At 43.3% G+C, this 16,977-nt stretch overlaps 1 long non-coding RNA gene across 1 annotated transcript; it reads right to left on the bottom strand.

Moving 5' to 3' along the window:
• Positions 1–15,180: 15,180 nt before the first annotated feature.
• On the bottom strand, positions 15,181–16,723 carry LOC146867523 (uncharacterized). The gene is made up of 4 exons (XR_014966104.1): positions 16,473–16,723; positions 16,299–16,387; positions 15,955–16,026; positions 15,181–15,607 (listed from the first exon to the last, which is right to left on the bottom strand). It is a non-coding gene; the product is annotated as an uncharacterized LOC146867523 (long non-coding RNA).
• Positions 16,724–16,977: the final 254 nt, after the last annotated feature.

Genomic DNA, 16,977 nt, shown 5'->3' with positions numbered 1-16,977 from the left:
TTCTCCTTCCATTCATTCTTCTCATCTTCAGTTGCCTCATTTTGGATTGCTTTCACACTGTCAATCGTATTCTCACACATTCCTGATTCAGCAATCCATCTTGCAGACGTTGCAACGTACATTCTGCTCATCATGTTCTTGGCCGTTTCTTTAGCGACCTCATCAGCAAACGCATTCCCTCGGCCAACATCATCCGTGAACTTTCGATGTGCACTGCACTTCACAATCGCAACTTCATTCGGTAGGGTCAGGGATTCTAATAGATCGCTGACTAACTGTCCATGTTGGATCTTAGCTCCATGGGACGTGAGAAAACCTCTTTCTTTCCACAAACGTCCAAAACTATGTGCAACGCCGAAGGCGTACTGGCTGTCAGTAAACACATTCACTCTCTTTCCCTCAGCTAAAACACACGCTCTTGTCAATGCAATTAATTCTGCTGCTTGGGCAGAATTCTGATTCACTCTTGCAGTCTCAACAATCGTACTCAAAGTCGTAACTGCATACGCGGCCGTTACATCACCATTCTGGAGTTTGAAACAGGACCCATCGACATATAACGTGCCGTCTGGGTCTGATAACGGAGTATCTTTTAAATCGATTCTACCTTTTGTCTCTTCCTCAGTTCTGAAACAACAATCATGGGGTTCTGAATCACTCGACTCCTGGGCAATCGGCAACAGCGTTGCTGGATTCAATATGTTGCATCGCTTGATCTGAATGTGACTTGCCAAAAGTGTCAGCTCGTAGCCTGATAATCTAGCACTGGTGAGGTGCTGAGTTTTCGTTCTATTTATGAGTGTATCCACAGCATGTGGAACCATGACTACTAACATGTTGTTCATGACTAATCCGGCAGACTGTCGAATAGACACTGCGGCTGCTGCTGTGGCTCTCAAACAACTTGGCAATGCTCTGGCTACCGGATCTAATGTGGATGAAAAATATGCACAAGGCCGCTGTTTGTCGCCAAATTGTTGCGTTAAAACACTCAATGCACAACCTTCTCTTTCATGGACATATAGAGTAAATGGCTTACTGTAGTCAGGAGTACCCAACACAGGAGCTGAACACAGCGCATCACGTAAGTCAGAGAAACTCTGTTGACATTCATCAGACCATGGCAAAGGGCTTGGAACACCTTTTCCAGTCAGGGCTACCAAAGGTTTCGCCATGAGAGAAAAATTTGGGATCCATTGCCTACAGTATGACGTAATACCCAAAAATGCACGCACTTCTCTCTGTGTGGTTGGTACAGTCATCTGCAAAATTGCTTTGATTCTCTCTGGGGTCAACCTTCTTCCCTCCTTTGACAAAAGATGACCTAAGTAGGTCACTTCTTGGCAACAATATTGCAGTTTAGAAGGTGACACCTTGTGATGTAAGTCTGACAAATGACGCAATAAAGAAATTGTAGCTGCTTTGCAAGTTTCCTTGTCATCAGCGGCTAGTAGAAGATCGTCTACATATTGGATCAGAGCGACACCATGAGGAAGTACAAGAGTATCTAGTTGACTTTTTAGTGCTTGGCTGTAAATTGAAGGGCTTTCGCAATAACCTTGTGGAGCGCGTTTGAATCTGAAACTGCGTCCTCCTAGGGAGAAACCAAAAATGTCTCTACTTTCTTCGGCTATCGGGATGCTGAAAAATGCATTTTTCAAGTCAATTACCGTGAACCATGATGCCGATGCAGGAATCAACGTTAATAATGCAGTGATATCTGGTACCACTGGAAACTGTGGAATCACAATTTTGTTAACCTCTCTGAGGTCGATCACAAATCTGTAGATTGGAGGTTTGGAAGGATCAGTGCGTTTCAAAATCGGCAGAACAGGACTATTACAAACGTTGCCTCTAGTTTCCTCAATCACATCTTTCTGTATCAAGTCCTTTACAATCAGTAAAAGTGCTCGTTCACCTTCATTTGAAATCCGATACTGTGGGATTCGTGGAAATTTAACATTCGCTTTTAGACTTACCACGTAAGGCGGAATTTCCAATAGACCTACATCGTTAGGGCCAGTTGCCCAAAGAGTATCAGGGAGTGAACGCAGCTCCGGTGGGAGCTTGTCCATCGACATGTACATCGGAGAGATGACTCTTTTGCCTAATGTGAGCTGTACTCCCGAAGGAGAACAGTACAGTGTCGCATGCAGGCGTTTCAACAGGTCTAAACCAAGCAGATTCTCATTACAACCAGTAGTTAGGATAAGGGGTGCTTCTAGCTTGCATGGCCCAACAGAGATAGATAAAGGACTAGACACAGGATTGTGAACAGGGGCGCCTGAGAAACCTACTGAAATGTTCGTTAAGCCGGACAAAGGTGCGCCAGGGAGTTTTGCACGCATGATTGAACTTTTTGCCGCACCAGTATCCAACAAAAACGGTTCGACCACGCCTGAGGTAGCTACTGCGACATAAGGTCCACTCTGATCAACTGGAACTGATACTACTCCCTCTCTCTGTCTTCGGCTGTCCTATTGCTCGCTTCTATGGATCTCTTCATTATGATCGTAATAATCTTCAACATGGTACTGTGGAGATCTACCTAGTTGCGTAGGTTGTATATTTCGCTGGTCGAAATAATTCGATTGGCGATCAGTCTGTGGTGTCATCGTACCACGCCCTCTACCTCTAGGGGCTTGCGTAAATCCAACATTTCCTTTCTGAGCTGAGATACCACTAGTTTGAGGGTGTAGTACTGGACACTCGTTCTTATAATGACCCTCCTTTTTACAATAGGCACACTGATTCCATGCTAATTGTTGTCGGGGAAAGTTATAATTAAATCTTTGGGCCGTCCCTTGCTGAAATTGTGGCTGCGGTTGAAACTGAGGTCGCTGCTGTGAATCTGACTGATTCGAACGAGGCGGATATGCTTGTTGCAACAGAACTTTGGTTTTTAAATCTTTTGTTTTCTTTTCTGATTTTTCCTTCTCTTCTTTCTCTCTATTCTTGTAATACTGAGCAGTTGCTAGTATCTGTGCTGTCGTCGACACTGCCCATGCACTTTCTGAATCTTTTAACTTATTACTAAGCTCAGGTAATAAATTAAACACAAACTTATCAACAAACAACCTCTGACCTCCCTCGGTACTCATATCTTGCCCACTGTGATCTACGAAAGTCTCTTCAAATCTAGTGAAGAAGTCAGAGACGCTTTCGTCCTTCTTTTGCTTACATGCTGATAGTTTATCCCAATTTACTCGCAACGCTGGCATCAGCGTTTTCATCAGATTAATTATTCTGCCAGGTAAGTCAGCAATCAGGGGTTCAGGTTTAGCTCCGCCAACCTGTTGTGCATCTGCCGCTACGATAGCTGGCCAATCACCTCCTAAGGCGACTGGGTGGTTCTCTTGCCGAATCTTGGCCCATATAGGCTGTGGCACTACATTACCAAATAGCATTTCAATGTCTGCCAAATTCATGATACACGCTTGGACTGTTTGCGTTAACTCTTTATAATAACCAGCAGGATTTTTACGAGGATCTGGCAATGCTTGCTTCACTGCTAATACTTCAGCTCGCTTCCAAGGGATATGTATCCATACTCTTTGGAATTGCGCTGGGGCAGCTGCAATACCAAGGGCCGCATCAGCTTGAACTGCATCACGCCATATGGGCGGAACTTCCCTCATCGGATACTGACCTCGTCTTTTTCTAGTTATCGGTGTACCATCAGGGTCTCTTGTCGCCCTTAAAGGGGACTCGTCCCTATAAGCTAAAATCAATTCTATCGCTCTTCCTACTTCTGAACCTATCACCATTCCTGCGGCAAATTTCTGCTGAATATTTATTAAATCAGAGGGAACTGTATCTAAGTCATCATCTTCCCATTCTTCACGCACGAGAGAACACATCACGTCAAAAACATAACGTTGAGTCGGTTCATTCCATTGCATAAATGTATCTAACACTCTTCGTGCATCATACTTCGCAGCTTTCGACATCCATCTAAGAGCCGTCGAATCTAACGTGTCTCGTTCCTCGGGACCAGGAAACTGGCTACGTCTCTGTATAGAGTCAGAAACGGGGGTCCCAATTAAAGACCTGTAGAGAGGAGTTAGGATATTAGTCACAGAGTCGGTTATCTTCCGACGAACAGAAAGCGGAGTCAAAATGTTAGGGCTCAGGGACAGGGCAGTTGAAGCAGGTGAAATAGTAAGGGTGGGAGTAGTAGGTAAAGCAGTTTGTGAAACGATAGGCGGAACAGGCAACCCAGGGAGAGGGGGTGCCGTAGGATCATTGATCACGGGAAAGACAGGAGCTGGATTCAAAGGAAGTGGAGCACCTATTCCATGCTGACCAGCAGCTGGCTGTACAACAGGTAGTAACTGTGGTGCTGTAATACCCTGTGCATACGGTGGAGGTGAACTCAACAGATAAGACAACAGGGGATCCTTTTCGGGGTCCTCTATCGGCTTAGCAGGACAAGATGGCAAGACAGGGTAGCATTTATCGATCGCCAGATTATGTCTTCTGTTCGCTATTTCTATTGCTATTTCGGTCTCGTTGACATGCAGCTGCCTAGCAGACTCCATTAAGGTCAACCCTTTCTCTTTCTGCTCTTTCTTTGTTTTCCTAATTTCTCTCTGTTTGGCTTCTTTGCGCCATACGCGAAAAGAATCAAACATTGCCGGCCGGGCTTTTTTCTTGAACAATTTCATTTCTAAATTATCTAGAATTTCACTTTCAAAACTACCATGCGGTGGCCAACTAAGGACACCATCTTTCTTAGTATAACGGACCCATACTTCATTGTACGTAATAGGACCCACACCATGTTTACAATAGAGCTCATATGTAGGAGTTCCAATCGGAGGAACCGAACACGAATCCTCCAACCGGGAATGCCCGTTGCAACGTAATAAGGACAAGAAACAATTTTTACTCTTAATCATGATTATAAAGACAATTTCCAACCAAAATGCACAGAGAACTTAGGCCTACCAAAAAACGAACCAATACCAGATACAAAGATTATCCTAACAAGAGCAACCAATGATAATCTACAAATCCATAAACAAACATATCCAAATGACCGGACTGAGCACTACCCAATTAATACTTAACTGAAATGTGGAAGACGTCACCAAGGAGAACCCGTCTACGTCTCGCCGTACTAAGGTCTGCACCTCGGGTCCAAGACAGGGCGACAGTCAAGGCAGCGGTCCTCTGTAGCCGTCTGGAAACGGGAACCCTCGTGGAAGAGATCGTCGGGCCACTTTTACGACATGCAGGGATCGATGAAGCGGGGTACCTCCCTCCGGAATCTTCACACGAAACTTCTCGAATTCTTCAGGCTTTGGACCGGTACCGGATGACGTCGCCCCACGTTGGGCGCCAATTTGAGGTTCTGGACTTTTAAGAGTCCAGAGGTGTCAGGGAAACAACACCCGAAGACCCCTGAGTTCCACCTGTCTCGGTGCACAAATAAACAGAGACACGGGCTTCTCGATGGCGGCATCAAAGACCAAGGTTTATTTACTGCAGGGACACAGAAATCATAGGAACCACACTGAGGCAGAATCTACGAGACTGTTCAATTCGTATCAAGTGGGTAGCGCCTTAAATACAAGAAAAATGTCTCGGGGCAACATTACACAAATATTTCAACATTACACAAATATTTCTCATGCCCAGCCCGGTATCCCAAACAGACAATAAATAAATATCAAACAATGATTAGTTGTAGGTTTTCGGTATTCGATCAGGTTCTCTCGACAGTTCTCCATTCTTCGCCCGATCCTCCCCATCATAAAAATCGTAACCTCCCCATTGTAAAAGCCCAGGAGGAAAGGAGCAGAGCCAGGTGCAAAGGATTGAAATGTAGGATAAGTGGTGTTTATGGATCATAAACGGGCAGGGCAATCGTCTTCAGCCTTTCAGTCAGGACAACGGACACAAGAACCAGTATGGCAGGACTGGCCTCAGGCAAGGGAGGCAGCTTGATTCTGCCTAGTCATGCAGCGTCAGCCTTTCTCGGGCTCGAGCTTACGTGTCCTTAACAAGGTGACTCTGCCGGGGTCATCGTCTGTTCATTGACTATGTGAGGGCAAGAAACAAGATGGATGCCATAACTAAAATGGATGCCATGGCTTTACAACAGAATGCCCTACTTCTCAGTGAATTCATGCTAGTTGCGCGGCGAAAACACTGTCATGCCTATAATGGATCATTTGCGGTTCATTGGTACCAAAATCGTGTCAGTACTACGATACCGAATTCACGGGTTCGGATCGCTACAGAACCTCACGGACTCACAGGTCTTTCATTGCCAATTGTAATTAGACCATATAACTTTACAGCAAAGCACTGGCCATTGCTCTGGTAAGCAGAGCCCGGGGCAGAGTCAGAGTCAGTTACCACCAGTGCCAAGCCACAAATGGGGCTGATCAGGGCAAAACAAATGACTTTTTCACAGCAGGTAAGTGTGAATAACCATGTCATTCTCCAATAATATCCTCCCATGACTCACTGGGGCTGTTCTATTGATGCAGTTGTAGTAAAGCGTGTGTACAAGAAAACATATGTCTGAATGCGGAAGGTTAGGCATGTGTCTGAGGAGATATGTTTCAGACTATGCATGAATTTAATCATGGTGTAAGAAGTGGTCCCAAATCTTTGCAAACATTTGTAGTTGGTCATTAATCTTGTAGATGATACTTTCCAGAACATTCATGACCACCATAGCTTCATGCCAGTCGGTCAGAGTGGGGCTGACTGTAAGTTTCTATTTCTTCAATATGCATAGCTTGGCCATGGCCAAGGAGGTTCAAGCCATTGTTTAATTGGTTGCTGAGGATTTCCATATCTTGGGAGTTAGGGCCAATGCCATAGATGGTTAGGGCCAGTGCTATAGATAGTTAGGGACCATGTCATAGATGGTTGTATGGATAGCATGGTGTTCTGTGTAAGTTCGTTCCATGCAGTGGTGCATTAATATTGGAATAATGTACAGGACTAAAGAATATGAGGCATATCTCCATTGGGACAGCTGCACCTCCAACAGTTTGTAGTGTGGCTCAGGTTTGCACTGAACAATCTTTGGGGTGACCAGTGCTAGTCATGTAACATTTTAAACATAAAAAATGTCATCCTGCATCACGCATACTTTTGTTGAGATTTTGTGATTCTGTCATCAAATCTTTTTCCTCATATTCTTTATGCAGGATCGCCTCCGATTTGGCCCAGTGAGTAGCAATCATAGGTTCGGAGAAGAGTTCCCTGATCAGAACCTGGTAAAGTCCAGGTATTAGTTTCTTGTAGCTGCTCCATTTCAGCAGGTATCCATGTATTGGTGAGGTAATGAAGATAGACGGCTGGTTTTCGCAAGCATGTGCGAGGCAATGCTTCAGCTGAAGATATCGCCAATGATGGTCATCATGTGTCCCAAATTCAAGTTGTATTTGAGCAAATGTGATAACACAGCTTTCCATGTATAGATCCTTCAATATACTACTTCCTTTCAAGAGCCATTGAAGCCAATTATTAGGATTGTGCATAGTACATATTGCAGAGTTGTGTCACATTTCCTGTGAGTACATGTCAAACGTTTAATGCACTGGCCAGGATGGGGTCCTGTGGGTCAATTGCTGATCAAGGTGCTTTGCACAGGATCTGTATTCTGGTCACCCCCAGTGTGCACATGATTAATTTGGAATCTACTCAGGTGTCTCTAGGTCTTTGGTAAAGTGTTATACCATTTATAAAAATTGATGTGCTGCAAAGTAAATCTCTACATTCGGTAGATTTAATCCTCCACATGTTGTAGCTGAATAAGGTTAGGCAGAGGCAAGCCTAGGATGTTGTCTGTTTCTGGGGTTATGAATGCTTTGCAGTTGTGACAAGTTAATTTTCAGAGGGATCATGCCAAAGATGTAGTTAAACCTGGAGGCAGCCGCCATTTTCCCATTGTTGAAAGTCTGCTCATATTTACTCAGTTAGGGGTCCTATGCTGTCTGGTATCATGCAATTGAGGTCTCTGCTTAATGAATTATCCAGGTATTTGAGTTTATGGGGGAGACACTGGCATGGGAGATCTTTGATGGAGTCATTCGTGGTTGTAGCTGGTATAGGCATTGCTTCACATTTCAACCAACATATTTTATCATTTGAAAAACTGGAAAAGGTTGTTATAGCGTCAATAAGCAAGGGGGACTGATGTTCCTGGTGGAAAAGGTCATAATAGCATCAATAAACGAGGAGTACTGATGTTCCTGGTGAGGAGAGGGCAAGAAGAATGTCATCGGCTTACAACATTATCTTCAATTCTTCTTTTGTAGTTGGCATTTCTATGACATGTGATGCTTGCTGTAGCGCTATTGCTAAAGGCTCCAGTTTAGTATTAGAACAATGGTTTTTAAAAAGAGAAGTATCATCATAAGGATGAATATAGACTCCAATCAGTGCTATATGAAGAGTGTCCAAAAGACACACAAAGGGCAGTAAGGGTAAAAGCCTGAATAATTAGAGATTGCCTCAATTAGGCTTGCGGAAGGTTAAGCCGCATAAGCATTTGTTGGCGGTAGCTGAAATTATTAGGATTTTCTGAGGATGAATAACCTGGAGTTTAAACTGTGAAAATAACAAGTTCCAAAGCAGCATGTGGCGATGCACGTTATGTTGTTTGATCCAAGGCTAGGTGGCAGGGATACCCCTGCCATCGAGCCTTGTACCCTTACTGTCCTGATGATGATCCTAATATTTTTTAAATAGGATCGAAACGTCGTGGACTAATGTAAACAGTTTGCACATTAATCGAATCTCATAAAAAGAAGTGTATTTACTGTTTCCTCAAGCTTGTTAGAAATTATGTTCAATATTCCACAAGCTACCCTTTCTTGCCTGATATGTTCCTGTCCTAAAGTGTACTTGTCATGTGTTTATGTAGGATGCAGGATTGTGTCCCACTGTATTGATGTGTTTATACTTTTGGTTTTGAAATTTTTGAATTATTAAATTGACTGTCCGGATAGACACTCTTAATATAGCACTGATTGGAGTCTATATTTATCCTTATGACGATACTTCTCTTTTTAAGGACCATTGTTCTAATACTAAACTGTTACCCAAGGTCCTTATCTACCTTTCGGGTTCCCTTGAATTTTTGAAAAATATTGCTAAGGGCTCCAGCACAGTAAGAACAATAGTGGGGGTAGAGGACACTGCTGCCTAGTCTCCCTTTGAATATCCAGGGATTCAAAAGGAATCCATTGCAGTAGACTACTGATGTAGGTTTATGATATAGATAGCTGACCATGGCAATGACGGCGGAGCCGATGGCCAATAGAGCCATGAGGTGGAAAAGATGATTCCTCTACACCCTGTCAAATTATTTTTCAGTAACAAGAAACAGAGTCATTCTCTCCTCCAAGATAGATCATGATAGACATAGTAAGTGTACAAGGGTTCCTACATGACTCCTTGAAATACTCTCAGGAAAAAATCTCATGCGGTTCCAAGGAATTAGGGATGAGATCACTTTGGCTTAGATTTTGATGTCGCATTTTAAGAGCGAGAGGTGTGAGTAGTTGCAGCAGGAGTGGTGGCTCCTCCCTTGCTCAGGAATAAGCACCAGGAAAGCTCTATTGAAGTCCCTTCATGTGTTTTAGGCGAGTGGCCTTTCTCTGTATACCTTTCCAAGGAGAGAGGTTACAGGAGACTTATCTACAGATCTTGTATAATTCAATGGGAAAGCCATCCACCACCTATGATTTCTCTGGTGGTATCTTTGTAAGGGCCCCAGCTATCTTATATCCTTGATTACTTCTTCAAGAGTGCTATGTAAGTCTGGAGGGAGCCATGTTAATTGTAGGATTTGCAGGAAGGTCTCTTGCTGAGACATGTCATTAGGTGTTGAGCTAGTATGCAAATTATTTGTTGATTTCAGCCTAGTTCATTAAAATAATGCCTCTGGTAGGTTTTATCCCTGGGGTGACTGAGCGTGCTTCTCTTTGCTTGAGCTGTAATGCTAATAGTCTCCCAGCCTTCTTGCCATGTTCATATCAACATTTTTAATAACCCCGGGCAGAGCTGGCATAGTGCCTCTAAGCGGAGTTCCACGGAGTTGGGAAAAAACTCTGCTCCCCGCCTCTACCCCCTAAGAAAAAATATTAAAACCCAAATTAAAAAAGAAAAAAGGCACTTACCTTTCCTGTCTCTGGGCTGCCCTCCTCCTCCTCACCGCGGTCTCTTTCCCGCAAACCACTATATCCGACGTATGTCTTGTGAGAACTGGGCATGGAGGCTGGGAGCCTTTTTTGTTTGGGGGGCTAGCTAACTCCACTCCGCTGCGGAGTCGGAATTTTGCCTACACTCTGCGTTCTCAGCAGAGCACAGAGTAGGCAAAACTCTGCACACTCCGCTGGCGGAGCGGTGTTCTCTGCCCGCCCTTACTGTTTAAGCATAACAGTGCTTTTTCTGGTTTTAATGTGTTTTGGGTATTTATCTCATACTTTTTATTGACCAAGAGTCTCATTTGATTATTAGAAGGATGGGTCCAATATGATTGGTAGAGTGTGAAAATCTCCTTTTCCAGGACATTTCATCTTTCTTTGTCATGTTTCGTCCTGATCATTGCATCTCCGGTCATCAGATACCTCATGTAAGACATTCCTGTGGCCCATCGTAAGTGTTATGTGTCTGCTGAATGTTCCTTGAGTTTGAGATATTCTTTAAACTGTTCCGTCTGTTTCTTTTTTGTCTGCTGGAAAATTGTAGTTAGAGGTTTTCATTCACCATATCCTATGTGCAGGCCTAGTAGTGGTGAGATTAGGGCATGATCTGACACTGCTCCGGTTTCGAAGTTGCAATAGAGGAATGTTGGCATCATGACATAGTTGACTAGAAAACAGTAAATACTAGTTTTTGTCCCAGGCACACAGGAAAATAATGTGTAGTCCCTCTCCATGGGGTGTTGCAGCTTCCAGGGGTCTAATAGGGGGTGATCAACAAGTATGTCCCTGAGGAGACCTCAGTCTGCAGTGTTTCTACGATCAGGTTGACCAGGTCTATCCAGGATGGACAGGGTGTAGGATTCCAGTCGCCTCCAACTAGTAGTCTATCGCATTTGAATTCTGTGAACTGACAATGAAGGGTCTGGAAGAATTCTCGCTTATCTTCATCCAGGGCATAAATTGATCCCACTATAAAGGTATTGTTTTGTAACACCATTTTTGTGAACATGTAGCTTCTATTGGGATCAGCTCAAGTTTGAAGTATGTGAGTGGGTAATTGTGTATCAGGATAGCTGCTCCACATTTCCTATAGGAGCCATGAGTGGAAGAGGAGGTGATTTCCCCTCCAGTAGATCCTGCTGATTAAACTACTTTTCCAGCACACGTTCTTCTCAGCTTTTCAGATTCAAATTGGGAGAGATGTAGTTCCTGTTGCTCTATTATATCAGGGTTCTTGTGTGCAAGGGACGTAACATATTCCTACACTTGATGAAGCTCGAAAGTCAATTAATTTTCAAAACCAAATGCAGAGCATTCTAGTAGTAGTCATGTCAGAAATATTGTCTTAAGGTTGGTCAGAGGAGGCTATAGCTTTGCAAGCAGAAACCGTTGACAGAGACTTTCATGATAGAGCAAAAGTGGGTTGATTAAACTGGTAAGACCTGAACAAAAGAGTGTTTAGGATGACTATGTGTTGATGTGTTCTTCGTCACGATGTAGGTGATTCATTGAAACTTGGACTGAAGATTCACACAGCAGGCACCATTGAGTCTCTCAGTGCAGCAAGTGTGGTCTGTTGAAAGGAAACATGAGTAGAGGGGGCATGAAGAGCTTGATTGACCGTTGTGGAGAGTGTTTCACATCTTCAGACCCTGAGTTTCTAATCTCCATCATGATACCTGACGTGCTTTTCGGAAAGTACTTCCGTTCGTAAGGGTCCAGAAACTCCTGTATCATACCATCAGTGGTTATGATCATTGTCGCTGGGTCATGAAGACTGTATCTGATGTGCTGCACCTTAAATAGTGGGTGGAGCAATATGATTTTCTTACAAATTACCATATTTGGGGGGAGAACACAGCAGTGAAGGAGATTTTGCACCCTTAGTAGATATATGTCTGTGTTTGCGTGCAGTCTGGAGAATTAGACGAGTATGCTGGTATCTCAGTAGGCAAGCAATGATGGGCTTGAGGGACATTGTGAGATGGTTGCCTCCTCTGGCATAGTCTGTGGGCCCTTTGGATTTCTAGAGATAGTTGAAGATCAACACCAATTAATTTTGGAATCCAAAACTCAGGAAATTAGTTCAAATATTCCCCCTAATCCAATTCCAGAAAGCCAAAAATGTGAATGTTCCCTCTCCTTTTGCAATTGCCCACGTCTGTCAGATTTTGTTTCATGTGCCATATCTCATCTCTCCAATCCTGCGATAGGTTAACCTTAGTCTCTATATCATCGAGTCTGTATTCTGTTCAGTGCATTTGAGTTTTAATTATAACTATTTGTTACATTATGTGAATTTGTAGAGGACGGATAATCACCCCTGAGGGTATCCAAGGGCTGAGTAGGGCAGGCCTAAGGGAAGGGGGGATCATACCTGTTTCATCTGGAAGAGCCATGTCATAAGGGTCCCTTAGAAGTCCATGAGGGAGGGAGACATTCTGAGGGATTTTGCGAGGTGGTTGCAGGTCTTGGCTGTGTGGTATGAGAAGGAGCATCCTCTGCTTCTGGTCTTCTTGATGTGAGGGAGGTGCACTTGCCTGGGATGCAGATCATAAGTATCTGGTGGGATAGTAGAAGATGAGGCAGTGGTTGAGGTAAGCTGGACGGATGTTGTGGAGATCTTTGAAAGCGTGGGTGAGTAGCTTGAACTTACATCTTTCCTGGACTGGGAGCCAGTGGAGATTTGTTGAGATGTGGAGGAATGCAGTTATTTTATGGGATGTTCAGGATGTTTCTGGCAGTGGTTTTCTGGCTGCTTTGAAATTGGCATTCAACATGGGCTGGGATTCTGATGAAGAGGTTGTTTCCGTAATCAAGTCTACTTGTGATAAGAGCCAGTTGACCATTTGTCTGGTGTTCAGTGGGATCTTAGGTAGCATTCGCATGATGTGGAAGCATGATTAGGAGGCGGTGTTGATCTGTCTGCTCATGGAGAGGTTGGTGATCAGGATGATCCCAAGATTGTTGTTATGGCCCTCAGGGGTGGATGTGCGGACAAGTTTGGAGTACCTCCAAGAGACGTCCAAGGGTAAACGGTTGTTGCCGAAGATAGGGACTTTGGTTTTGTCTGTGTTGAGCTGGAGGCAGCTGCTTCTCATCCAGGCAGGGCTGTTGCTCATGCAATTGGCGAAGTTTGCTTTACTCCCATAATAACTTAAGTTCATTGTTAGTGGCTGTGATAGCCTGTCCAGTCATGATCAATGAAGTAATTAAGGAAGGAAGAGGTGTGGTGCAGTGGCCAGAGCAACTGACTCAGGAGCGCTGGGATCATGGTTCAATCGCTGGTGGTAGCTCAGCTCAGCATCATGTGACTCCAGGCAATAGCTCACTTAATCTCCCTGATGGCCCCCAACGCCTTGAAACCTTAATGGGTGATATGCGTGTGCTTAACAAATAAGGTATATTATTATTTTATTTATTATGGCTGTAAGTTCACTCATCAGTGTTTCTAAAGTAACTGTCACCATGTCCTTGGGTGGGGTGGGGACCCTTTGCTTTTTTTCCATCCTTCCTGAGTAAGATATTTGCTGCACTGATATGTGTTTAATATTGCTATACTGAAATGGATGACTTTCCAGAATTGCATGCGTTAGTAGACAGGACAGTAGGTGGCAGGATAATTGCTCATTGCTCTGGAAATAGGGTTCCTCTAAGTGGCGCCAGCGATCTGACATTCTGGTTTTGCATCCCTAGCCTTACTGTACAGGCCACCCTCTTCCCTTTATAACATATGGCTTGCATTGGTATCCTTCTGTTGTTGGACCTCAGCCTGATACCAAAGGCCTTCATGAGTTGGAAACTTGGTAGAACCTCTCTGAGACATCTGGCAGGTCTTTCAGGGCAGGGTCCTCTTTAACCTTCAGGTGCAGATCTGCCCCTTGGAGGCCAGATTCCTTCTGGGCTATGGGACATTTTGATTCTGGCTTCCAGTGCCCCTTATCCTTCCTCTTGGTTGTGGGAACCTGGGCCATTTTCAGGACTCCAGGCTCCCTTTACTTGCCTGAAGGGCTATTTAGGCACTTGTGGCCTCACAGAACTACTCAGGCAGACCCAACATTTTACCATGGGTCCTCATTTCCTCCTCCTCTCAAGCATTCCACTGGAACGGCAGAGCTCACAGAAGCTACTAACTTGAGGTCAGTAACTCCTTCCCACCAAAAGGTGAACATTACTATGGGATGAAATTTGACTTAGTTGTCAGTGTGGACTGCAATCAAGACCATTTGGGATCATTTGCTCTATGGAAACCAGCCAGTTTACCACTGTGGTCATGCTGGCTCCTGTATCCCTCAGAGCCTATGCTTTTGGTCCCGTTGATGACTGGCCATGACTTGTACTTCACAGTGCTGCGAGGTAGGGTGGCCAGAGCTTGTGGCTTCAGTCAAATCCCTAGGGCAAATCTCCATCCATATTCTGCCAATTGTAATTAAGGGTGTGCAGACTCACAGAGTTTCACTTGAAGGAATTCCGTGGAGTGACGTAAAAACTCTGCGATATTCTGTGGAGTTCAACCCACCCCTATTTAGTGTCACACGTCACTCTCTTCTCTAATACAGATCAATTTGAATGCCATGTTGTGACACACACTGGAATTCGGCTGAAAGGAGACAGCGGTAGTCTTCGGAGATGCTTCTTTTCGACAGCAATCTATTTCATATGTTTGGGAACTGTAGAAGAGAGGAGAATGGTGTGTCAGCTTCCTCTGATAAAACCTACTTTCCCACACTGTGAAAATTCCAATTTGAACACCCTCTGATTCCCAGCTGCAAGGAATTAGAGGAGACTGTGGGAGACCCACACTCATATCGGAAAAAATGAGACACCTTTTACCAAGCCAGGGGAGTAGGGTACTGCTAACAGGTAGTAATGAGGTTTTCCCTTGGTGGAAGGTTTATACAAATGCTGGGTCACAGGGTTCCCAGCAAGGAAAAAGTTTTGAAATATTAGCCCATATGTCAGATCATACACAGTTCTGAACGTAACCATACAACGTCTAAAATATGTATTACAGTTTTTTTATTTAAAAATGTATACGGTTTGCAATTAAAAAACACAATAAAAGTCACAATCCATAACATCAGATAGATATATCATTGAAACATATATCGTAAATATACACGAAAAAGACAATATTTCCCTAAGGAACTAAGTATTAAAACATTATGCTTGATTCCAATCATATGGCAAAAAAGAAAAACCACCTATGCCTAAACTTTGCATATCACAAAATGATTAAACAGAGAAACATAAAACAGACAGTACAATTTGTCATCAGATAACACATCCGGGTTAAACGATTTGAACACTAGTCCTAGATATAATTTCTCTTTCTTATCTATAGGATTAGTTATTTCCCATGGATTGTGTTGGATGCAACGTCTCTCGTAATAGGCACTGATTGGTTGCCTGGTTATTGGGTTTCAGTCCTGTTGACAGATAGAATGTATTAATTTACAAATAGTTAGCTCCACAAGTTATATAAGTTTGCTACAACTGAATTAAAAATTATTACAGTTTCAAATTACAATAATCACTTAAATACTTCGTCTGAGCTGTAAAAAGAGATAATTTTTTTATTTGAGACAGTGTTTCTATATATTATGTCCGACAATAAGAATTCCTTTTGAATCCGTCATGTGAGCTCATATTTATATATGCCTCAGGTCACTAGAAACTTTCCTGCCCCCTTCTATTTAACTGGGGAAGGTCCCACCCCTGGTATTCTTAATTACACAGACAGTCCTTTCAATTTGATAGCAGAAATAATTGTTACCTTATTTCATCTTACTGAAGCCTTAATTCTCTCAGCTTTATGGGCATGTTCATTGCCATTACTTCACGAAATCTACAGGATGTACATAGAAAATGCTGACAATAAATGTCTTGTTTTTAGCGTAGGGAATAATCATATTATATTAAGAATATCTCATCCTATTCTCGCTTCGTATAGGCAGGGATCTTAGGTCTTATATGTATTTATTCTTCAACCCATTTATAATTCTTAGATTACGTCTGTTCTACAACTTGTATTTAAATCTAAAGATAAAGTATTCACATGAATCTAGTTATATGACAATACGGGGTACTGGTAATTTTAAGATTAAAAACCTAACATACCTTTCAAACTCTTCTTATGTTTACCCACTCGCATTCGGTTTCATGATAAAAAAAACTTCCAAAGGTTAGCTGTCCTCACCTTTAAAGTCCTAAAAGTACAGAACTAACATTAGTCCTATGTCAACTAAGATTGTGGAATAATAATATTCATATGACTTTTTTAGCCTAGCATACCTGTTCTTCCAGTCGCATTTTAAAATAGCGGTAATTTCTTCAAACAAGTGGCTGTCCTTTTATCCTTTCCCTCTTTAGGAGTTTGCTAAAGGAACAAAAAAGACCCCCAGTCCCATAAGGATTATTATAGGATGTGGAGAATGGGTCCAAGCAAATACCGCCCACACCTCAAAATCCTCCCTGATTATGTAAGGCTTCTCCGGCGGGCGTGCAACTCGTCTTCCTTGTGTTCGATATTCCAGTTTAATACGCCTAACTGGTCCTAGCTTTTAAATAACCCTATTGCTTTCCCGTGATTGGCTACTAAGCTCCTATCCCAAATGGCAGCAGCTGTGGGACATCATTTCTTATCGTGTTTGCCTGAGCTGCCATTCATGACACCGGAAGCGTTTCGTATTGAGACCTGGCTTGTGGGCATTTCCGGCTCTGCCTAAGTTGACCCGGAAACAGTCGGGTTACATCAAAGTGCCGTATTTTCTGATATCATACAGATCCCGGGCTGTAA

This window comes from Triturus cristatus, chromosome 1_2, assembly GCF_964204655.1.
Source record: "Triturus cristatus chromosome 1_2, aTriCri1.1, whole genome shotgun sequence".
In the NCBI taxonomy this organism is placed as follows: domain Eukaryota; kingdom Metazoa; phylum Chordata; class Amphibia; order Caudata; family Salamandridae; genus Triturus; species Triturus cristatus.
This window is presented reverse-complemented; position numbering and strand designations above follow the sequence as displayed.